At 42.2% G+C, this 24,408-nt stretch overlaps 1 protein-coding gene across 4 annotated transcripts in view; it reads left to right on the top strand.

Annotated features, from left to right (window-relative positions):
• Nucleotides 1-1,158: 1,158 nt before the first annotated feature.
• The window catches only part of LOC137424903 (forkhead box protein P1), a 257,074-nt gene continuing 233,824 nt past the window's right edge, over nucleotides 1,159-24,408 (top strand). For 2 of the 4 annotated variants that reach the window (XM_068112795.2, XM_078776069.1), the window contains exon 1: nucleotides 1,325-1,479. The gene's annotated coding sequence lies outside the window, so the exon portion shown is untranslated. Of the gene's footprint in view, nucleotides 1,480-24,408 lie in introns of all 4 variants that reach the window. The other 2 variants (XM_078776067.1, XM_078776071.1) reach the window with 2 other exon arrangements.

Genomic DNA, 24,408 nt, shown 5'->3' with positions numbered 1-24,408 from the left:
ACACACACACACACACACTGATACACATACACACACACACACACACTGATACACATACACACACACACACACACACACACACACACACACACACATACACTGATACACGTACACACACACACACACACACACACTGATACACGTACACACACACACACACACTGATACACGTACACAGATACACATACACACACAGATACATATATATATATATACACACACACACACACACACACGTATATACACACACACGTATACACACACACGTATACACACACACACACACACACACTGATACACATACACACACACACACACTGATACACATACACACACACACACATACACTGATACACGTACACACATACACTGATACACGTACACACACACACACACTGATACACGTACACACACACACACACACACTGATACACGTACACACACACACACACACATATACACACACACAGATACACGTATATACACACACACACACACACACACACACACACGTATATACACACACACGTATACACACACACACTGATACACATACACACACACAGATACACATACACACACACACACACTGATACACACACACACACACACACACACACACACATACACACACACACACTGATACACATACACATACACACACACACATACACGTATATACACACACACACACACACACAAACACAAACATATGCACACACACACACACACAGATACATATATATACACACAAACATATGCATGCACACACACAGATACACATACACACAGATACATATATACACACACACACACATATACACACACACACGTATACACACACACACGTATACACACACACACACACACACACACACACACACACACACACACACACATACACACACACACACACACACACACACACACACACACACACACCAACACACACACACACACACACACTTTTACAATGATAATTAAACACGGAGCAGCAAATTATACAAAGTTTCCCTTTTCACGCTCTTGGTAACATGCTCAGGTCAGATCGTTGAAATTGACAACGGAGCCTTTGGAGTGGATTACCGAGCACGTGATCACTTTGTTTACACAACAGCATCACGTGACATTCCGATCCGCAGCGCCGCCTAAAACAACAGGAGCGTGCCGCGACGGGAAATAGTGCAGTCGCGTTCATCGCGAGACAAAGGTGGCGCAGCTTCAATGAAGGCAAATTGACCCGACCACGAGTCGTACTCGAGCTTGCGGCGCTAATATGCTTTCAGGAGCAAGACGAAGCGTCCATCCGTGGCAATCGTGTCTCGGAAGGCGCGGAGGATTGTTTGCGTGACGCGGCGCCACAGCCGTCCCGGGCGGCACGGCGATCGAACCTGACGCGAGTTTTCCCGAACAGAACGGCGACTTCCCAACGGCTCCGCGGGTTGTTGCCCGACATCTTCTCGAAGCTCATAACCGCCGGTGAGGACGTTTCCCGCACGCCGGCGTCACCACCACGCTGCGCGCACGAGTTCCTTCCCGATCCAGTTCCATTTCCCGCGCTCGTGAGACGCACTCCAGATTTTGCTCGAGTTGTTTTGTTTGTGAAAATACTGTATCCGAGAGGATCACGGGAAATGCTCCACTCGGGTCGCTTTTCGATGTCGCGGTAACAGTCGTTTGGTGTGCGGTTGTTAAGACAGCCCATAATTGATGCATGACGACGGTGTTCTGCCTGTATCGTAGTTGTTTAACGGATTATACGTGGTAGTTTGTCGCGAAAGTGCCGGAGAATTGAGCAGGAAACAGAATTCATCACGAACCGTCATCGGACATGACATCGTGTCGGACACGGTCACGTGGGTGTGAAAAAAGTTGACAACGATCCTCAGTGGTGTCGGACTTTAGTTAGTCCGTCGGGACCTTGTACTCCACCCTGCCTCGGCTGGGTTCGATTCCCAAGCACACTCTCACCAGTCGTGGTGCTGCATCACGGAGTATGCAGTCCCTCGAACGGACGCTAACTGCTGGACGTCAAAAGGTCTCACAGGAGAGTTGGGGAATATCCCCGAAACTCTCAAACGGAACTCTAAATTCTCGCATGAGCCTGGTGTTGGCTTAATGGTTTAAAAGGCTTGAGATCTCGAGGGTCCTGAATTCAAGGCCCAGTAGTCCCATTGAATTAACACCAGGTTGGTTGACTCCGCCTGTCATCCTTCCGAGGTCGGGAAAATGAGCACCAGCTAACTGGGGTGAACGAGCCATTCGAGTATTCTGTGTGGGAGTGGCGACCCATCCAGGATTGTGCCCAATAGTCAAGAATCTGCTCCGGCAGCCATATGCATCTGAAGATGCAAAATGTGTGGTCGTCTTCTTCTGCGAACTTCTCAAATTGCCTCGCCACCCGGTTCGTGAAAATCCTTGGGCTAAAATCTCTCCCCAGCCTATCCTTTAAGAATATGAGAATAATTGTGGCCATTAGAGAGATTGTAGTATCAGAGTGATGAGCAAGAACACGGTTGATGGGAGATGCATCTATTGTCTTACTAAGCAAGCCAATTCAGTAGGCCCTTTAAGACCTGGGAGGTATTGTAATGCTAATTGGATGTAAAACGGGGAAGAAAACGAGAACGACACTCAGTAGAGAGCATATTTTATTCTCCACCAGGCCTCCACCAGGCTGAATAGCTTACGTCTGATCCCACTCTTATGTCTGCTTATGTCTGATATCTATCCCACTGATCAGCCGGATCTGAATCCAGATCTGATCTGAATCTAGAACCAAAATCTAATCAATTCGTTCTTGTCGTCTGCCAAACTCATCCACCAAGTTTTGTCTGAATCCGTCCATAACTTTTTGAGATATAGTGCTGTATATAGTTTTTGGCCCCATCTGTCAACGGTGAAGAATCACTTCAAATTTTCTGATCCGGATCTTCACCAAAATAAAATTGATTTGTCCTCGTCACACACCCAACCTATTCGCCAGGTTTAGTTTGAATCCGTCCATAACGTTTTGATATATCATGCCCACGGACAAACAAGAAGACTATACTTACAAAATCCATCTCTCCCCCCCAAAAAAGATTCCCATGGATACATCAAATTGTCAATTTCATTAAGATTAAAATTGACTATCTTAATCAAAGCTCGGACCAATCATATTAAAATTGAGGATTTTTTATTGATTTGATTGATTGATTGATTGATTGATTGATGAAATCAATTTTTCAGGTGAAAATTGATGATTTTAGAGGTTTGACCTTGAGGTGACCTTTGACCGTTTGACCTCAAAAATAGTTTTCCCAATTCAGTGAAGCATTATGCAAATGCTGTTAAATTTCCAAGTCAATCGGATGAAAATTGATGATCTTTAGATGAAAATTGATGATTTTGGAAGTTTGACCTTGAGTTGACCTTTGAACTTTTGACCTCAAAAATAGTTGGGTTTTCCAATTTAGTGACAACATACAAATGCTATTAATTTTCAAGTCGATCGGATTTAAAATGGCAATTTTAGAAATTTGACCTTTGACCTCAAAATCAATATGCTTCTCAATTCGGACGACCTATACAAGTTAGTGAAGTTTCGTGACGATCAGTTTAGAATTGTGACCTGTAGCCCGGTGACAAACAAACAAACAGACAGTCAGACAGACAGAACCACACATGCAACCGACCAATATACTTGAAAAATCTTCCATTTTGCAAGTAACAAAGGTTGAAAACATAATGGAGGTAATAAGAATGGTAATAAGGGCAGGCCTTGCAAGTAACAAAGGTTGAAAACATAATGGAGGTAATAAGAATGGTAATAAGGGCAGGCCAACAATAACAACGAAGAAGTATTGCGGTTTGTAAGAAAAGCAAAATAATCTACAATAGTGTTGTCAACTTTTGAAACATAATTGAGATTGTTTGTTTCAAGTGATTATTGAACATATAGGAGGAAAGAGCAGGTTTGGGACTTGTACGTACGAGTTAAACATTAAGTCGGAGTGCAACATCTCTGATGGAAACATAGAACATGCAAGAATCTCATTACTTTTCCTGTTCAAATTTTAATCTCGACTCCAACTTGCGAATAAGTATGTGCGAAGTGTTTTAAACTTCGCATTCGGTTTGGGACCACCAAGTTGTCAAACCACGTCCATTCAATTCAGTGCTCAGAAAAGAGCCGTGTACGTCAGAAAAAGACCGTTGAGTGAGATAATTTATTTAATATAATAGTGTTACATAACCAGTGCTATTGATTTTTTAAACATTCACAACTTACATCTACAAAGGAGCATAGGCAGTAAATACAACATGCACAGTCACGTGAAAAAGTAAGTACACCCCATGTAAAGTTTTGACTTTTTCAACATATTTCAACATATTTCAACATACAGCTATTTGATCTTCATTTCAACAATATTGATAGATAAAGGTGATATAATATAACAAATATCATGAAACATTTACATTTTGTAGTCCATTGTATAATTAAGTAAACATGAATGCAAATTCCGCATGTGGAAAAAGTAACTACACCCCGACATTTATCACTACTTCAAATACCTAAAATTAGAATCAGGTGCACCAGCTCAGGTGCAAACGATTAGAACATCGTTAGAGAGGATCTTGGAGGAACCTGTCTTATTTAAACCTCAGACATTTAGTTTGGTTTGCTCTTTGTTGTTGAAGTGTGCGGCGTCACCATGCCGAGATCAAAAGAGCTCTCTGCGGCCTTCAGAAAGAAGGTTATAGATGCCTATGAGTCTGGGAAGGGATTTTAAAAGATCTCCAAACAATTTGAAATCAATCATACGACTGTCCAGAAGATCATGTACAAGTGGAGAAGATTCCAAACAACTGCCAACTTGTTCAGGCCAGGCCGCCCCAGCAAGTTCAGCCCAAGAGCAGACCGCAAGATGCTGAAAGAAGTCTCTAAGAACCCCAGTATGTCATCACGGGACCTACAGGTAGCTCTTGCCACTGTTGGTGTCAAAGTGCACGAGTCTACCATTAGAAAGAGGCTGCACAAATTTGATCTACATGGGAGGTGTGCCAGGAGGAAACCTTTGCTGTCCAGAAAGAACATCAGGGCAAGACTAAAGTTTGCCAATGAACACCTAGGCAAAGACCAGCACTTCTGGAACAATGTGCTCTGGACAGATGAGTCAAAGGTAGAGCTATTTGGCCACAGTACCAGAAGACATGTTTGGCAAAAACCAAAGACAGCATTTGACCACAAGAACCTGATACCAACTGTAAAGCATGGTGGTGGAAATATTATGGTTTGGGGGCAGCTTTGCTGCATCAGGGCCTGGGCAGCTCACCATCATATAATCCACTGTGAATTATTCATTGTACCAGAGGGTGCTTGAGGATAATGTGAGGCCATCTGTCGGAAAGTTGAAGCTCAACCGAAGGTGGACCTTGCAACATGACAATGACCCTAAACATACCAGTAAATCCACCAAGGAATGGCTGAAAAGAAAGAAATGGAGGGTTCTGGAATGGCCAAGTCAAAGCCCGGATCTAAATCCCATCGAGATGTTTTGGGGGGATTTGAAACGAGCTGTGCATGCAAGAAACCCCTCAAACATCGCACAGCTGAAAGAATTCTGCATGGAGGAGTGGGCAAAAATTTCTCCTAGTCGATGCCAGAGACTGGTAGACAGTTATAAGAAACGCCTACTTGAGGTCGTTTCTGCCAAAGGGGGCAATACCACCTATTAGAGCTAAGGGTGTACTTACTTTTTCCACGTGCGAAATTTGCATTTATGTTTATTTAAATTATACAATGGACTACAAAATGTAAATGTTTCATGATATTTGTTATATTATATCACCTTTATCTATCAATATTGTTGAAATGAAGATCAAATAGCTATGTGTTGAAATATGTTGAAAAAGTCAAAACTTTACATGGGGTGTACAAACTGTACATGGGGTGTACATGGGGTGTACATGGGTGTGTACTTATTTTTTCACGTTACTGTATGTACACGAAGTTGATTGCACACGAAGTTGAGTATTTAAAGAGCCATTGACATATTTCCGAGATGCATTTGAACTAGGAAGGAGGTAGGGAGGCATGGAAGGAGGTAGGATTGAATTGAAAAAAAAAAAAAAAAGAAAGAAAAAGGTTGGGGGTGGAATTTAGATGAGTGTGGATAAAGGAATGAATAATGCCGCAAGTGAAGGAGAGGGGTTGGGGGACTGCATGGGGATTTTCCTCTATTTTGTGTACAGTATGTAATATGTAAACGTTGGCATTAAGTTATTTTACAAAAAAAGATGTTTCCTTCAAAAGCAAATAAGTGATTATTCGAGTAAGTAAATGAATGGTCTCTCGCAATAAGTAAAAAGTCGTGTAACTTTCTTTGGTGGTGAGGAGCCGTTCACAAAATACGTGAATTCTGGGCACTTTTGAACAACAACACAACACACCTTTTGCAGCACAACGCTGTGGGGTCCAATCGTAGACTGTGCCACTGATGCAATGCCCTCTGTAGATCAGGGCAGGAATTTATAATAATTTGTACAGGGTGCTGGCGATAGTTCGCATACTCTTCACAAAGGACGCTGTGAGATATTTAACATCCACCAACTAATGCAGGCAGACAGGATGCCCAATTTGACGTCCATCCAAGATTTGTCTAGACTCTATTGAGATAGTCCGTACCTTTTGTTTGATATTTACCGCCTCTAACCATTACTGATGGAGATACAGCACCATGTCCAGAGTTGTGACAGAGTTGAAATCCCAATTGATGGTGAAATACCAATCTGCTTGAAACGACAAAATAATTAATGTCAGCAATGGTTGATTCAGTGATTGTGCTCATAATTGGAAGTAAGCTTATTGATCTTTAGTTGAGTGGATCATCGTTACACCTTCCTTGTGGACGGGAGTGATGTTTGCTGACTTCCTGGTGGATGAAAGGCTGCTAATGACGGACAGATTGAGCAGCAGACAGAGGAGAAGTAAGAGTGACAGTGCGGGATGTGAGAACACCCTCCTCGGCTCACCTTTGTTGGGCAATGTGCTGCGGCACATTGTTGGATGCACTTTATATAATTTTTCTCATTTTTGAAATAAATTTTATTGTTAACGCCCTATCATACTCCAAGCAATCGCATTGCAACATACTCATGTGAAGTCTGTTGTGATGACGTTTTCTGCTGAGACAAACGGTACCAATGGAAACAAAAACCTGTTCATTGGACATTTCATCATGTATCATTGTACACTGCTCCCTCCCTATTCCATTTCCAGGCGCTGTATGACGGCATCGGCAGGCGCCGAAAGGGAGTACTCGGTTTTCACTCAGTTTTTGTTTTCTTGTTTGTTTGTCTGGGCGATATCTCAGCCATCCTTTGAGTCAGGAAGCTGAAATTTGGACACAAGAGTGAACAAGTGCTTTGTCAAAAATGCTATTTTTAATTTTTTTAAATTAATTAATTAATTAATTGATTAATTCCTTAATTATTATCAATTTATTAAGAACTCATTTATTTTCTTTCTCATCTGGACAATATCTCAGGCACCTTTTGAGCTCGGAGGCTGATATTTGGACATGACAATGACCAAGGGATTTGGGTGTAAAGGGTATTTTGATTTATTGATTAATCGATTGATTATTTAATTTTTCCATTAATTACTTAATTTTCAAAAAGTTACAGATTTGGATGAAGCGGTGGTTGTTTGGGTATGCTATAAGCCAATTGATTAAGAAATTAATTATTTTACGATTGTTATTTATTTATTTTAAATTTGCAATTAATCAATCAATTATTGTACACTGCTCCCTTCCAATTCCGTCTTCATGTGCTGCACTGCAGCATCGCCGGACGCGAAGGCGCCCCAGCAATGACATGCCCTGGAGAATATGTTATTTATTTATTTATTTGGCAAGGGGACGGTGTACTTTGTGTTATGTGGTCCCCTCGGTGAATACCTGGTCTCGGTGACCCCCGGACCGTGAGAGGAACTTCGCCAGAAAGCTGTATTAAATATGCGCTTTCGCCACGCAATCCATATGAATTTCACCCCAGGAGACAACTGACGTTCAAGGATATATTTCAATGGGAATGACCATACAATTGCAATGACACAACCACGGAGATTTTCCCCGAGCAATCAACCATATACAACCATCAACAATTCCCAATTCACAAGCACTTTCCTATGAGTAAGATGGCCATCTTATATACGTGTGTCCCGGTGAGTACTCACGACACCCTTTTGGTCTCGGTCCCGCACAATGTCTCTGGGCCCCTCCTGACCAAGATGATGGTCGCCGTCACCGCACTCGGGCGGTAGAACGAACCCCGGGTGGACGTTTTTCCACCGGGCAGGTATCGTACCAGGCACCGAGGCTGCAGCCCCTCGTGGCCACGCGAAGCGGATACGGTAGAGCAAGCCAAACCCCACGCCGCTTGCAAGGCGCGTTAGGCCCCAACGTGCGACCCGCACGCGTCTGTTTGGACGGTGCCGCGAACGAGGCCAGACGCGGGTTCGATGCACGGCCCCACGTCAACTTGACGTCTCCACCGGGCCGGTACACGTTCCGGTAATTCCTCTCGCCAGACAGGCTTCGGAACGCCGCTGTTTCACGCAGCGCAAGGTCGATCCCACCTTTTGTCGGAGCGGGGCGAGGAAGAATAATAATCGTCCTTTTTTCCTCGTGTCTTTTCTTCTTCCGTTTCCGGTCACTTCCGTTTCCGGCCACTCCCTCAGAAGGGCTCCTGACCCTCCAACCACAACAACTACACAACAACTTAATATACTACACACGGATAAGCAAAGACCTGAATGGTAATTCACATACATTCATATAAATATGTAACATTTGAATGTAGCTCTATTTGTATTTCATTATTTTCATTCTTAATAGTTTGTCTCCAGCCGCAGTGCCCATCTAGACCCACCTTCAAAGAAACAAAGAAAGATGCCCGGGAAATCAGGCAGACCAAAATGGTCAGTGCCATGACCAATTGATAAGTGAAGGAGAAAACGGGCACATCCAATTGGTCAATGCCATGACCAATTGATGATTGAATATTCATGACATAGCTACAGCCACACAATCTTTATTTATTATCGTACATTGATAGATGCTCACTGATGCCATCTGGGCCCATTGCCAAAGCAGGGTTGAAATTGAACAGAACTTTCTCTGCCTTCTTGGGTGAGGACACAAAGTCCAGTTGACAGTGTGCTTGACGGGATAAGGGCACAGAGCAGGATCGGTTGACATAATCCACACATCACCCACAGTTCGTAAGCATCACCCGCAGTTTTTTCGTTTTTAAAAATTTATCTATTTATTTATTTTCATTATTATTATTATTATTTTGTATACAAGATTGACGCTCGTGTAAGAGCTACCACATTAAACGCACATTAGCACATAAAACACCAAAAACATAAACGGACACATTAAACATTATAAAGGGAGGGGGAGACAAGATGGGGAGAGAGGGAAGCACACAATCATAACAGTAGAGAACAGGGACCTCGAGAGATCTGTGGGAGGGAGAGGGCTGGGGGGGTGGGGGAGGGTGGGGGAGAGGGGGAGGGAAGGGGTACACTGTATAAAACAAATTGACACTACAACACTATTATTCTTAAGATAACACTATTAACACGAATCGTTCTTAACTTTTATTGGCAGTCTTTCAAATAACAAACTTGTTTGTGAAGATCATGCAAAGGCTAATTGATGGCCACAGTATCTGCTGACAATCAATTTGCCAGGATGGCCTTGTATAACTATTGAAGTGTTTATCCCAATTTATCACTTCCCACATCATCTGATCACAGCTTCGTCACTTGTTGATGTGCGATTATAACCATTCTTTGAATAGGGGAATGCCTGGTCGATCCTTTCGTTATGACTGACATCTGCTGCACACCTCTTGCACTTCCGATAGTAAACCTTGTGGTATATCTGTTGTTTCTTGACCTATGTCATCCTGTTCGTTCAAATAAGGTTTCTTCCTGTGGCTGCATTGAGCTGAAGTGCTGAGCTGCATTAGTTAATTGACAAGTCTGCATGTTCTTTATATTGGCCTTGCTTTCCATTGTCTTTGGCAGAGACCTCCTTGCGTTTATACACATTTGCTCTTAATTCTTCCAAGCCATAAGCTTGCAGTCTGCTCCAATGAAGGACGTCAGCCGATTAAAGTCAACAAGATGCAGGTTACCTTTCTGGAACCCGGGCTGGTTGTCCTGCTTTATCCTGCAAGTTATTCAAGTGCAGTGGCTCATCAGATGTTAAAGAACCTTGACACATGGTTGCTTTATTTTTCTGAGACTCACCAAACACCATTGTGCTTTACACAGCTAAATTTATTTGAGTATTCTGGCAAATTATTGGGTTGTACATCGCAGTTGTGGATTGGCAATTTGCTCCTCATCATGAGACTTGAGGCCTTGCTATTTCGGTGGATTTGGGTGAAGAATATTGGAGTACAGCTACAGTGTGTTCACATGATAATATTGACACACAGGTAATTTTATTATATGGACAGACATGATGCTCAAATCTGCCATCTAACACTTTGCTGGTGGTTATTAGGGTCTAATGATGTCACCAAAGACTTTGCCTTTCCATCTGTTGTACTCCTGTGCTGGATGACATCTGCACGTAAATCAGCGCAAGGTGGTGTCTGGAATGTGAATATACCCATGCTGTGAGTGGCATCATGGTCAGAGAGTATAAAATTGTTCTCAAAGCTGTCCGCCATGCATTGGCAAAAACATTTTACCTAACTTGTCTTTGTTCCTTCACAAGATCAAAGCTTATAGAAGTAAGAGGTGCTTGAGGGTAAAAAAGCCATTACAGTAATTTACATTGGGGCAGTGGGTCAGACGTTGGACACAATAAGCAAAGGAATGAAGGAACAGGAAAAGAGGAAAGAGAAGGGGGTGCGGAGTGACACTAACCATCAAGTAAAAATATTGGGTTAAGTAGGGTTAATGTTGCCTAACAAGTTCAAGATAGAGATTATTGTTGGATTGGCTTACAACTGCTGATGTTTAAAATGCGATCACTAGATGACATGATGTTGACCCCAAGGGAGGAAAGTGCGTCTGTAACATGGCTATCTTTGTCTGGAAGGTGTGGCCGCATATTCAACCTTGGTTAGAAACTAGTTTTTCCTACTTAGAGTATACTCCTAAGTTAAATGATATTTTTGGTTAAATCCTGATACAACTTGGCCTTAGAGGGTGAAGGAACATATACAGTCGTGGCCAAAAATATTGGCACTCTTGCACTTTTTTCAAATAATGCACCATTCCTTCAAGAAAATTGTTGAAATTTAAAAATATTTTGGTATCCACATTTGTATTTCTTTGGTTTGCCCTGGAACAAAACAATAAAAAGCTGAAAAATTTACGAAATCTTAGCTTATTCCACACCGGAATCCTAAAATGGCTTAGACAATATTATTGGTACCTTTTAGAAGTTGTTAGAAATAATTAGATTTCAAGCAGGTGATTCTCCTTTACTTTGGAATTGAACTCACATGTGGTGATTAGCAGGTGCGTGCAATATAAAATCACTCATTCAACAAGTTTGAAAAGATTAAAAGTTTTTAATAATGATTTTGACTATCAGAAGATTCTTGGTCAGGCAGTTATCATTGCGTGCTGAGAAACCTTTCCCTCGATTACATCACACAGGTGACATCATGAATGAACATCACGATTTTAGGGGCGGGACTCCTCTACCAGCTAAAAACTACCAGCAGCAACAAACATTCCCTCGATGACGTAGCCAGTCACATGAGCAATCAAGTCGCCGTTTTTTGGGTGGCGGGGGCCAATCGAGTGATATTTATTCAAAAAAAAGGACGATTAAGTGTTCAGTGAAGCAATATCTATTAATTAAACCAAACATTATTTTCTGTGTCTGTGGCCCTTTAAGTTCTGAATGAAAAACAAAGGTTCTGTAATATTAACAGTGAAATAAAGAATTGTGGAGACCAAATACTTTTGTTAATTTCAACTTATTTTTCGAGATAAATGCGAGTTATTTGAAAAAAAGTGCAAGGATGTCAATATTTTTGTGGAGACCAAATACTTTTGTTAATTTCAACTTATTTTTCGAGATAAATGTGAGTTATTTGAAAAAAAGTGCAAGGGTGCCAATATTTTTGTGGAGACCAAATACTTTTTTTAACCCTTTGAGTACGGGAGTTTTTTTTGATAAAAATACTCCCGGTACGGGATTAATTTGGCATTTTGGTACAGGAATGCAACCACGTACTGACGATGTATTTATAGGTATAGTCGATGACGTGTAGTAACTTCATCCGTACACAAAAACTTTCGTGGGTTGCGGCACTGGACGTCATCCGTACTCAAAGGGTTAATTTCAATTTATTTTTTAGAGATAAATGTGAGTTATTTGAAAAAAAGTGCCAGGGTGCCAATATTTTTGGCCATGACTGTACAAAGATAATGTTGTGGTCCATAAATGGTCAAAACATGAGAAATCCAGCAACATTTGGACATTTATTATGTTCGGCGAACAAGAGATTGGAGCGGGCCAAGAAAATTCTCATTTCTTTGTTTTCATTTTGAAGAAAGATTATTGTCCATCCCAGTTAATCACAGCTTTGGCTAAGTAATTTGGTTATAAATCCAAGCTAAAATAGAGCTTTTCAATAATCATAGGCCTCAGATGTTATAAAATTGAGGTAACAAAGAAGTATTTTGTTTTGCCATTCGAAAACTTTCAGGAGTAGATGAAATGTCTGAGTGAACTTTCATACTTGGAGAGGAGTGGGAGAGGATGGGCAGAAAAGGGTCCCTTAGCCTGAAAAAGTAAAGCCACAACGGGTCGATAGCACAATGTATTGGCCTAGGATGGGCCTCTCAAAATGCGATGCTTGGAGCAGCACCCAGTCATAATTGGCAGAGGAGGGGCTCAGGATTATCCCCCAGCTGATGAGGCAGCCTACCTAGTTAGTGCACGAGGCCTCAAACTCTGGTGGAAGACCTGCAGTGTGCCAACTCAACTGATACCCTGTGCTAAGTTGTCGTGATAACTGAAGCCTGCAAATGATGTGCTGGCTTTGGCTAGCTGATGGGTATGCTCTTCATTAGTGTGGACATCATGGGACACTGTGCTGCCAACATCATTGAGTTTATCAACAGCTTTGAGTGTTTGCGTGTCATCAACACTGAGAACAGGAGGCACATATGGTTTGCATTGGCTGTTTGCTAAATGACTCTGATCTTTTTCAGAGTGATGGACAGGCAAAACCATTTCCATACATCTGCAACGAGATCCCGGATGGTTTAGGAATCATCTTGTACATAGCCAAGTAATGGCATACTAATCTTTGCTGGCAGTCCGTGGAAGTTGAAGAGTTTACCATCCGTTCTGAAATGAATGTTGACCCCGCTATCAAAATTCCTGAAACCATAAAGTAGAATATGGCACAAATAGGATGCTGAAGAAAGTTGGTGCAAGAACAGATCCTTGTTTGACTCTGTTTGAGTCTGGAAAGGGGTTTGAAAATCATGGGTATGCACTTGTTTGGACATCCAATTTTGGTCATACGTTTCTAGAGGCCATCTCTACTTAACAGTGTTGAGGCCATCATTCGATCCATAAAGGTGAAGTAAGGGTCCATATTTTGTTCAAGATACCTTTCTTCCATTTGCCAGGGAGCAAAATAGTGTCAGTAGTTCCTGTGTCTTTTCTAACGTGCATTGGCTGTGTCCACAAGGAAGTTCTCAGCAGTGTTTGATAAATAAAATTATTTTATGATTATTCTGTTTGAAATCTTTCCAGCAGTTATCAGTCGATATATTCCCTTATGGTTGTCACGGATACATCTCTGTTGACTTTCTCCTTAAACAAATGGATGATGGATGCATCCTTGTAGTCGTTGGGGATGTTTTTCTTCTGCCATATCATTTGGAAAAGTTATTTTAGGTGCTGGGCTACATGATAGCCCACATCTCTATATACTTCAGTACAAATGGCATAGGATCCTGTTGACTTGATGCCACGAACAGTGTGGGAAAATATGCACAAGCTGTAGGATTTATTTCTCAATATAGTTTGGGCTTAATGTTACAATATTTTTGGGATAATATCTTTTATGAAAGGCCAATATTGTCTAAATCCATTTAGAAATCTTGAGACAACACAGTGAATAAATGTTACTAATTAGTGCTTGTCAATAGCAGGCTGACCCAACTGTGGTCCAACTATGATTTCTTCTTATTTGCCAGTCAATTTGACAAGATGTGAATGAGTAGATCTGAACACTCAGTGTGATACCAATAAGTCAAAACAATCAAATAATGACAGGTAATTTTGCTTCGGTCTGGCGCCATGAAGGGACGGACACTTATTTATTACCTCCGCCACCAAAGGTGGATGGAGGTTATGTTTTCACCCCTGTCTGTTTGTTTGTCTGTCTGTAAACAAGATATCTCAAAAAGTTGTGGACGGATTCGGACAAAATTTGGCAGAGAGGTAGCGTATGTGACACGGACGAAATGATTAGATTTTGGTGAAGATCCGGATTCGGATCCGGCTGGTAGAATTTTAAAAGTGATTCTTCACCATTGGGAGATGGGGCCAAAAACGATATACAGGGTCCGTCAGGGAGGTGTGACGATTTTCAGAAAACTCGTACACATTTATTTTTAGTCGAATTTCAATTTTTATTTTAAAAAAAGACTACATATATAATGCCATGTAATACACTGTAACAAAGACATTTTAAAAATGTAATTCATGTTTGAAAAATGACATCATCTAAATGGCGGCCGTTCTTGTCCAAGCATTATTGCAGACGCGCGGAAAAGTTGTCCATAGACCTTTCAACCATGGCAAGTGGAATAGCTCGAATTTCTCTGGTGATGGCATCTGAAAGGGTCTCAAGAGTGCGTGGTTTTTTAATCTAAACCTTAGCTTTAAGGTAACCCCATAAAAAATAGTCACAGGGTGAAAGATCGGGCGATCGAGGGGGCCACTCCACATCCCCACGGATTGAAATGAGGTGCCCTGGAAAATGTTCTCTTAATAAGGCCATTGATTCTCTTGAGGTATGGCAAGTAGCCCCATCTTGCTGAAACCAAACTGTAGGGAGGTCAATGCGACGTCGTCTCAATTCAGGCAGTAAGAACTCGCGCAACATCGTAACATAACGTTGTGAGTTGACTGTCACAGTGCGTCTGCCTTCCTTGAAAAAATAAGGCCGTAGAGCGCGAGCGTGCCGTACCGCTGACCGACGAGGGCTGGCCTGCACAGCTTGTCGAACCCTTTCGATGTTTTCCGGGGTCCTAACGGTTCGGTCACCTCCCCGAGCTGCTCCCGGCCTCACAGATCCAGTTGTCCTGAAGTTTTTTACCCACTTCAATATTGTGTTTCGAGACGGAACGGCGCCACGTCGACCAACATTGAAGTGAGTACGAAATCTGCGCTGTCTAAGCACCACCAAACTACCCGTTTGAATAAACGTCTTAACAACAATGACGCGATGTTCAATCGTCCACAGCTCCATGGCTACTGAAATGGCGCCTAACAACGAGTAACCAACAGCCATCACGCATGCGCTCGACCCCCCACTTGCATTGTTATACCCAATTCAAACATGAATTACATTTTTAAAATGTCTTTGTTACAGTGTATTAAATGGCATTATATATGTAGTCTTTAAAAAAAATAAAAATTGAAATTCGACTAAAAATAACTGTGTACGAGTTTTCTCGTACAGGATATTTCTCGTTTCCCTGTATAACAGGATATCTCAAAAAGTTGTGGACCGATTATGACTAAACTTGGTGGATGAGTTGGTTAGGTGACGAGAACAAGCTGATTAGATTTTCGTTCAGGTCCGATTCCAGATCCGGCCTATCAGTCGGATACAAAACATAAATTGTTCAGCCTGGTGGAGGTATGCGTTCTACCGAGTGTTCTTCTAGTTACTTGTTCAAATATGACCATTTCTGACCCGATTTCCTCCTTTATGCATCATGTTGCACAGGCGTGAACCTTACCTCCTCCACCCCTCCCCACACCTTCTGCACAAAGTAACCATTGGATTGATTCAATACCATGCTATGAATTCAATGATTTTATACCACACTGGCATACAAGCCTCTGTCAGTTAACATAGGGAAGGCACTTGTCTGGCATTCCAACAAACTAAAATGGCGATTTGTAATCTAAAATCACATGGCAGAGCTCAACAACAATGGGCAGCAAGTTCACAAGCTACTAACTAACTAACGGGTATTTGGGAATGGTGGAGTGGACATACACGGTGACCAATAAGAAAAACAAACAACATTATGGCCTGGAGAGGAACAGACTGGGAAAGAATCAGTGTTTTTAGAAGAGAACTTAAATGTGTTTGTAACTTAGAAGAACTCCAAGAAGGTGTGACAAGATGCTCCTGTCATGAAAGGTTGTGCAAGATGCCTGCCTACCTCCACCCCCATATTGGCTCAGTCTTGTTTATATTTTCAGCACTATATATCTGCTGGTATTTCCTCTTGTATTTTTCGTTTGTATTTTTTGCAATTGTTGGTGCTCTATTCGTTGCTGTTTCGGTTTGGTGCGTGACATCTTCTATTCGCACCTGTTTTTGGAAGTCTTCTGCAATGTTGAGTGAGAGATACCGTTTCTGGTTTGTTGTGTTCATGCTTTTACACAATTTGTGTTTGTTGGTTTGTTGAGCTTTTCACGTACTCTGCTAATTCTACAGTCATCGCTCTGTTCACTTGATCGAGTTCCATCAGGCTGCCACCTCCTTTCCTCGGCAGGTACATTCTTGGGATGCACTGAATTTGGTCGAACATTTTGTGGATAGTGAGGATTTTCCTTGTTTTTATATATCTCGTTTTTTGATATCCGCTTGTGGCCAGTTTTCTATTCCACAACTGTAATGGAACACTGGTACTGCAAGTTACCCTGCACTCACGAAGCGAAAATCAGGGTTAGGCATTCAGCTGCGTACGTGCGCACGTGTCACGTGTGTACGTACATGTGGTGCATGTGTCTGCATTTTTAAAATGTATTTTCTCAGCAACCGTTGGTAAGATTGACACGAAATTTTACCATAGGAGTGCCTCCGTCTGTATAATTTTTTGAAATAATTATGACGTCATAGGTCACGTGGTACGGACACCATCTTGGAAAAACGTTACACCTCTATATCCCTGAAACTACTCCATGGAAAAAATTGAAACATGTCACTGTCAAGTACTCCCCATGGGGAATAACGTATGTTAATGATGATGTCATCAGTGCCTTAATTATGATGTCATAAATCGACAAGTACAATGCTTGAATCGATCAGTATAAAAAAATTTCCTCTGAAATTCTTGGTCTGATTGACACGAAATTTTCACCATAGAGCGCCTCCTCCTATAGAATATTTACATGATAATTATGACGTCATAGTGGTACAGGTGCCATCTTGGAAAAACTTCACACCTCTATATCTCTGAAACCACACCATGGAAAAAAATTGAGACCTGGCTCATTGTCAACTACTCCCCATGGGGAATAAGATATGTTAATGATGATGTCATCGGTACCTTTGTTATGACGTCATAATTTGACAAGTACAACACATCCATCCGATCATTATTTTAAAAATTTCAGCAACTGTTGGTCTAATGGACACGAATTTTTCACCATCGTAGTGCCTCCTCCTTTCGAATATTTTAATGATAATCATGACGTCATAGGTCATGTGGTACAGGCACCATCTTGGAAAAACCGAAAAATGTTGCACCTTTATATTTCCAAAACCGCTGCATGGAAAAAATTTAAACATGGCTCATTGTAAAGAACTCCATATGGGGAATATGTGTTGTTAACGATGACGTCATTGGTGCCGTAATCATGACATAATTCGACAGGGACAACGCATTTGAGACGCATAGTCTCAAAGAAAAAAAAACATTCAAAATCAGAAGAGTTGGCTCGCACCAAGTTTACTGCGCAGGGTAAATATTCTATGAATACCATCTAGTTAGTTTATGGCTTTGATTTTGTTTCTTGGGGTGAGATATGTTTTCAGGATCAGCCTTGTTCGATGCAGGTATTCTTTTGTAATTGTTTTGCGCATTTTTTTATGACAAATTTGGTGGCCCGCTTCTACTCCAAGGTATTTGTAAGGTGCTTTGTTGTCTAGCTCCTCTATTGTTGTAATTGTGTCGATTTTTACGTTTGTCTGTTTTTGTTGGTCTACCTTGCACGAATATGCAGTTCATTATTTGGAGATTTACCTTGTACATTTGCATGCACTTTATCACCTACTATGAGCCTACACGTTGCTTCACTGACGGACCAATTAGTCATCACGTCTCTTGCTGCTAGAGTAGGTAGGGGGAAGGGGTGTGGGGTGGGGAGGGGGAGGGAGGGGGTAGATGGGGAGATGGGGAGATGGGGAGAAGGTGTGGAAGAGGGGGGAAGAAGGGTGAAGGGAGGGAGAGAGAAAAAATGCATACACATAATTTGGGGGGGGGGGGGGGGGCTTTGACTAGCCCCTCTGTTTTTGGGGGGGGGGCGGGGGGGCAGAAGGTAAGGAGGACAAAATTACCCGTGCAAAGAGTGCATTAACCTCAGCGTTGCCCCGGTAAAAAAGAAGAAACAATTGTAATAACCTCTGCCACCACCACCAGGTGGCGCTACACGGCACACATTTACATAGATAATTTATGTCGTGCCCCATGTGAGGCAATGGCCACATAGCCTATATTACCACCGCACAAAGTTGTATTCGTGCCCTGAGTTTGGAGTTTGTAACTTAGAGAGAGAGAGAGAGAGAGAGAGAGAGGGAGGAAGGACTTTTGTGTGCTTTTATTATAAAAGTATCAAAACACACATGGAAAAACACCACAAATTTTTACAAGAAAAGAAGTTGTACAAGCAAATAGGATGTATAATACATATATATGTGGACATTGAGCATAAGTAAAATTTACAAAAACAAACTCAACACCTCATCTGCAAAAAAATCGTCGTTCACACTGCCGAAACTTATCTGGGCCAACACTATTCCTTTAAAGCAAAAGAGCACATTTTCATCTCTGCCACTCAATTTGATCTTCCTAGTTTTATAAATTGCAAGTTTAGCAATACCGCACAGAAAATTCAAGAAAGGGACCGCTGTCTTGCTCTTGGTGCTCCTTTCAATGCCATACACAAAAATTGCAACAGAAAAAACAAACTTAAATTTATAAAATAACTGTTGGAGGAAACAAAAAAGGGGTACCAATCTCCTACATTTCACGAAAGCATGGGTCACATTTTCAGCCTCTTCACAAAAAGGACAAACATTTTGTACAGAGCGATCAAACTTATTACGGTAAGTAAGTATTTGGTGACCAGGGCCTGATGAACTAATCTCCAATTTAAGTCTCCGGTTCGACCTAAAGTTGGAGACCTATACATCTCTTTCCACACTGGAGATAGGAACGAACTAGCCGGAATGATCTCCTCCCACCGATTTTTTAAAGGTTTTGTGAAACCCGGTATAAGCACCTCTTGGCATATCCCAATATCCCATAAATAACTTTTTTTCCCATCACATGAAACACACCACAACCATCTGAATTTGAGAAGACACACTGTTGTTTTTTTGAGGTGATTTGGAGCTCGGGGAAATAGAGACGAGAGTCCACCACTTCATCTGCCCCAGTCCACCCGATATTTAATTCCCTGAAAGTTTTAATCACAACTCTCAAAACTTTGTCCACCATTCTAGATGACCGAACCCCCACTTTTGATGTGAGAGAACCGGTGGATAACCAGCCATTTAGGGAAGGCTTCATCAGGTCTTGCACTCTGTTTATTCCATTACTGGTGAAGCAATGCATAAATGACCTGGAGGTTGAAATTTCAGGGAATAAAGGATTCGGAACCAATGGCTCATGCATATTTTTTTTGGCATCGTAGGACACCTCTAATCGTTGTATTCCAAGGACTTGCCAGGCATTCAAAAGGCTCTGATGAAACTCGGGGAGCAGAGTCGTGTTGACATGCTGCAGGTCCATGAGGAAGAGCTCTCGGTCATACTTCAACCCATCTGCTTCCTGCAGCCAAGCATTTGTGAGAGGCCGCCATGGGAACCACTCACCATACAATAAACGCTTTATCATCAACATGCGGAAAGCCATTATCCAACTCGGAACATGTATCAAGCTTTGGCCACCTGCATTTCGGGGTCTGCACACCATGTCTGGTCCAAGCCAATGGTGGCCTCCCCAGAAAAACTGAGTTAGAACCCTCTGAATGCCTGTGACCAAGTATCTCGGAGGTTGGAGGGGGATAACTTTATGCCAAATAAATGGAACCACCAAGTTATTTATTATTGTCACCCTTGCCTTAAGCGATAGAAGGTGGTGCAACCGTTTCCATCTAGCCAGTTTCTGCTTAATTCTTTCCAAGAAACCCTCCCAATTTTTTTGTTCATATGCTTGGACTCCTAGAAATAAGCCTAAATATTTATAAACGCCTCTTTATTCCACTGCATTCCTCCTGGTAACACAGGCAGAGCTGAGGAAGGTGGACTGGGGCCCACCCATAAGGCAACACTTTTGTTCCAATTTACTTTTGCCGTGGAAGTGAGCTCAAACTGGGACAGACATCGAGAGACCTCACCCACATCATTTTTGCTGGAAACAGCAACACAAATGTCATCCGCATAAGCTGAAGTAACCATTTTGTAGTTTTTTGTTAAGGAGACTCCTTCCACTGAGTTGCGGAGCAAAGCTAGTAAAGGTTCGACCGAGAGACTGTAGAGCATACCTGAAAGCGGGCAGCCCTGACGGATGCCTCGCTGAAAGGGAAAAGGGTGACATAAGCTGTTGTTTACCTTCAACAGACAGGATGCATTTTCATACAACAACTTAACATAGGAAACAAAATTTTGTCCAAAACCAGCTCTCCTTAGTACAGCAAACAAAAAAGAATGGTCAACATTGTCAAAAGCTTTTTCTTGATCTAAAAGAACCAAACCAAAACCATGAGATGTTGTACTACCGAGACTGATCAAGTCTCTCACCAAAAAAAAGTTATCGTAAATAGAACGCTCAGGAACACAATAAGACTGATCAATATCAATCAAAAGGGAGATGACTTCCTTTAGACGTATCGCGAGCGCCTTCGACAATATTTTATAGTCCGTATTTAGGAGTGACACAGGCCGCCAATTTGTGACGTCTTGCAAGTTCCCTTTTTTTGGAAGGAGACACAAAACTGACCTCCGGCAACTTAATGGCAATTCACCTTGTTCAAGGCTATCATGAAAGATGTCAAGTAGAGTAGGGCCTAGAATGTCCCAAAAGGCCTTGTAAAATTCAACTGGGAGGCCGTCAAGTCCAGGGGCTTTCCCATCTTGGATTCCTTTAAGAGCAGCAGCAGGTTATCCGAGAGAGATGCCAGGCTCCAGTTGTTGTTGCTGGTCTTCAGACAGAGATGGGAGCAGTTCAAACATCCTGTTTATGTTTTCCTGGTTCACCGTTCTCAAGGCAAACAGCTTTGAATAAAAGTTTCGTAATTCATTCTTGATGTCACTTTGAGAAGACAGAAGCGCACCGGCAGAAGAGCGCAAAGCGTGAATTTGTTGAGGGATCTTGGCTGTCTTTTCCAAATTGAAAAAGTCTTTGTTTGGTTTGTCAAGTTGGATATTGTCCATTCGCAGTCGGATGAAAGCACCAGATGCACGCTCTTTCACCATTTCAGCCAGTAGTGTTCTTTTCTCTGACAACTGCTGGACATTTTCGTTGGACAATCCAGATTTCTGCTCACAATAAAGTACATCGTTTTTTAAGGCAGATATCACACCGAGTGTGTTACATATATTATAACGGCAGTATTGCTGGCAAAAACATTTAATTTGGGATTTTGTGCAATCCCACCATTGCCTTAAATTTAGGGAGGAAAACTTTTGCATTTCACATTCCTTTCATACCATTCTGAATGCTTCTTTGAAATGCTCACTTTGTAAAAGTTTGACATTGAAAGTCCAATATGCACTTCTACAAACGCGATGAGGTAAGCTACATACAACAACAACCATGTGATGATCAAAAAAACCAGATGGCCTTATATAAGAATTCTTAACAAGATTTACCTTATCATGGTTAACATAAATTCTATCCAAACGAGCCATTGTCAAAAGATTTCTTGCGGCACAAACCCACGTGTACTGCCGGATGTTAGGGTTCTGTACCCTCCACACATCCACAAGTTGAATTTTTTTAATGAGCTGTACCAAAGGCCTTGCACTTGGTGGATGAGGCTCAGGAGTGTTTCTATCAAGTTGTGCGTTGAGGGTACAGTTGTAGTCTCCCCCCAGACAAACCAACATGGACAGGTCAATAGTGCTTAAAAAACCTGCTAAGTTGTGAAGAAAAGCACTTCTTGCAGAGTTAGCACTAGGGCAATATACATTAGTTGTGCAAATCTTTTGATTACCACTGACAAACTCCACAGATAGTAAATGGCCCTTGCAAATTTCCCTACATCTGATCGCCAACGGCTGGAGTCTAGGATGTAACACTATTGCCACACCAGCCTTGGCATCAACGAAAGCACTGGAGAAAAAGTGACAACCTTTAAAGATTTTACGCCACTCAACCTCAGAAGACTGATTTGCATGCGTCTCTTGTAACAGCAGCACATCAATTTTTTCATTCTGAAAAATTTGAAACACCTGGAGGCGACGCACACAACTGCGACCACCGTTGATGTTTAAGGATGCTACTTTTATCTCCATTCTGTTAACTATTCATGAAGTTCCTTACCCGCTCGAGTTACACATTTTCTTAGCCTCTGGAATTGAGGTTCTGACATGTTAACCTGATAGGGTTCACGAATCATGTTCTTTGCAGTCAAAATAAAATCATGCAGATTTGGAAAGTAGTCTTTGATTTTTACATTTCTTTTCCTGAACGTTTCATCAAGGAACTTAATAACACTTTCTTGAGAAACCCTGGTGATGGTGTTGTCATCACCCGCCTCACTCTCTTGAGCACTTAAAGCACTAAAGAGTGAAGTAGAAGTGGTTTCATCAGAATCAAGTGCTTCATCTTGATCTGCACCTTTTCCTACTATTTGTTGAACACTTAGTTTTGGAAACAGCAATTCTACAGGGTCAAGGACCTCCATGCTCTTTGCAGACCCTTCCAAATTTACCATATCCCCTGTGGCTATAAGTATGTCCCCCACCTCATCATCCCTTTCATTTTTGTCTGTCAGGGAAGGGTTGACGTTATCCTCACAGTCGTAAGAACTTTCCCCTTTATCTATTTTTTCCTCACTAGCAGATCCAGCTACTAACTCGTCTGAGGGAGTTTGGTTATCAGGACAAGGACTTACCACATCCTGAGAGAATCGACTATTTTCCGGGTCATGCTCAATCTCGGCAAGTGGTGCAAGCGAATCTTCCTCACGTACACACACTTCCGATACCATTTCCGTTACCGCCAAGGAGTTTCCGGTGTAGGTCTCACCCTGGAGTTCCTGTGAGCCTGACACGATCTGAATCGTATTTTGTTTTTCTTTGGTATCACAGGATTAATCACTTGAATGCTTCTGACCTTTTTTCCTGGTGTCCGTTACCGATACTTCCATGATATCGTCCGCACTGTCGTGTACAGTGGACGAAATGGGAGAGGGTTCAACCACTTTCATTCCCACCTTAGGTGGGGGGGCGGGGTTAGTCACCTCACGTTCTAAATCTATCACTTTCCCCCCGGTCGGGGTGGTCGGGTCTGGCGCTTCGCTCACCGCAGTAGGTGGGGTAGGTGGGGTAGGTGGGGTAGGTGGGGTGGGTCGGGTGGGTGGGGTGGGTAGGTTACCCACTCGTTCCACCTCCTCCCGGTCAGTGTGTGGTGAAGAGGAGTCGCTCCTCACCAATCCTTCGCTTTCCTGCGGTGTAACCGCATTGCGGCAGGCACTCCTCACATGCCCGTAAGCCCCACACTCAAAACACATCATAGCCTCCGAGGAGGCATACATTTTGTATTCAAAGCCGTTGATTTTCACACTCAACACGACATTGAGCGTTTTTACATTTGCAGGCAGTGTCATGTACACTACTCTCTTGAAGGACATGACATTGTTGAATCGATCGCAGACATTTCGCATCAGCACCATCAAAATCCTTGATACGACCTTACCGAACTTGCTTAATTGTTCACGTAAATCCTCATTTCTAATAAATGGCAGGATATTACTGATGTTAATCTTTACCGTAGGGGCTTGTAAAGCGAACACGGAGAGGAACGTGTTCGGTTCAATGAACAAGCCTTGTTCAACTACACTCGCTACCATGTGCTCCTCGGACAAAAATACGACGAATTTCTTATTCATACGAGAGGCAGTGCGAATACTGTGTGCACCAACGATGTTTCCAATGGCG

This window comes from Myxine glutinosa, chromosome 4 (genome assembly GCF_964187855.1).
Source record: "Myxine glutinosa chromosome 4, kmMyxGlut1.1, whole genome shotgun sequence".
In the NCBI taxonomy this organism is placed as follows: domain Eukaryota; kingdom Metazoa; phylum Chordata; class Myxini; order Myxiniformes; family Myxinidae; genus Myxine; species Myxine glutinosa.
This window is presented reverse-complemented; position numbering and strand designations above follow the sequence as displayed.